The sequence below is a fragment of the Papio anubis genome, unplaced genomic scaffold (assembly GCF_008728515.1).
Source record: "Papio anubis isolate 15944 unplaced genomic scaffold, Panubis1.0 scaffold5612, whole genome shotgun sequence".
NCBI lineage: Eukaryota > Metazoa > Chordata > Mammalia > Primates > Cercopithecidae > Papio > Papio anubis.
The window spans coordinates 1-1,562 of record NW_022165834.1 but is presented as its reverse complement, the minus strand read 5'-3'; the positions used below and the strand labels follow the sequence as shown (position 1 = coordinate 1,562).

Here is a 1,562-nt window from a genome sequence, read left to right as displayed (position 1 = left end):
CTCTGTCTACGGTCTGAACCAGAAAACTCCTTGTCGGGAACAAATCTGTTGGTCTTTATTCTGGCTTCTAGATCATCACCATACATGTCCTTGTCCAGATTTTTACTGGGCCTATAAATACTCTGGGCCATATCTTTACCACCTCTCCAGGCTTGATCATAAACATTATAAATTTCATCTTCTCCACCTGCAAATCCACTGTCCATACCCTTGGATTGGTTGAAGAGCCTTTGGTCATACTGAACTTCATTGGAAGTCCGAGGATTAGGAACACCGAGAGCAATGACTTCACTGATATCCCGATTTTCATTTCTCTGAAGTTTCGACCTCTTATCAGGAGCTGCCCTGGAAAGATTCCGGTCATGCTGTCTCTCTTTTCGCCTGTCATGCCGGATTTCATCCCTCTCACGTGCCTCCCCATCCTCTTTTTCCACGTGAGTTTTAATCCCAGCTCTTCTCTCCCTGGCTTTCTGAGCCATTTCTCTAAGTTTCTCTTCGTGTTTTTCCTTTTCTTTCTGAGCCATTTTTCTCTCTACTTGGGCACGCATTTCCACAGCTTCACGAGCCTTCCGATCAGCAATGTAGAGGGCTTCTGCCAGTTTGGCGAAATTTTCATTTATGTGTACTGTCTGTAGTCCTCTTCCATCAGCAGCCAGACGTTTGTCTAATGGAATTGTATAACCCTTTGCATTTTTCCAGTTAGAAATACAAGGAGGAATCTTCCACTCTTGTTGTTCCTTTACAGTCATCTTTCGGCTAGGAGAATGCATGACAGGTGCAGGAGGAGAAGGTGGTCCCCGGGGAATTTTCTTATTAATCTTGAACCTTGGAGGCTCCATTGGATCTTTCTGCATTTCTACCATCCGAATAACCCTCTGTTTAGCTCCAGAGTTGAATGCCACTCCTTGCTGAGATGGTGTATATCGGATATACTGAGCAGGAGCCAGTTTGTCAGCTGCCCGAACTGGCATGGCTGCGGCGACCTTCTGTGATACAGATTTTTCTAAGGCTACTCTTGTCTTTTCTGTTATCTCTTTAATAGCTTCTTCATCGGGCCTTTGCAGGTCTGGATCATCTGCATTCATAACCTCCTTTGGAACCAGGTCAGTATATTTGCTATAAATGACCTTGTCTTTTGACTGTCCTTGTCGAGCGATTGCATCATATTTAATTTTTCCTTCAGAATCCACCTGAATGGCCAGTGCATTCGACATTTTTTTCTTTCGTCCCATATCCAGTGGATACTGGGCCACATGGATCTCTGGGAAGGCACCTCCATCTCCAAAATCCTCTAATAACCGAGGTATCCAGCCTTTCCGGTATCCGTACGGGGGAGGCTCTCTTCGGGAGGAGACCAGTGAGGTCTGCCGCGATCTTTGGGATCTTGCCTTTTCTTCAGCCTCAAGCTGGTCCTGAGATAGCTGAGTAGGTGCAGGTAAAAAGCTGGTGAGCGCCATCTTCTTCCGCTTCTTCCAGCGCGAGCGACAGCACCGCGGGGCGGGTCTTTCCAGATGATCCCTGGTCTCAACTTCTAATCACCAAGTCCTATTGATTCTCCCTCC

At 46.5% G+C, this 1,562-nt stretch overlaps 1 pseudogene across 1 annotated transcript; it reads right to left on the bottom strand.

Annotated features, from left to right (window-relative positions):
* Positions 1-5: 5 nt before the first annotated feature.
* On the bottom strand, positions 6-1,503 carry LOC116273332 (annotated as a pseudogene). Its single transcript, XR_004181704.1, has one exon. The product of XR_004181704.1 is annotated as an SNW domain-containing protein 1 pseudogene (transcript).
* Between the last annotated feature and the right edge of the window lie 59 nt (positions 1,504-1,562).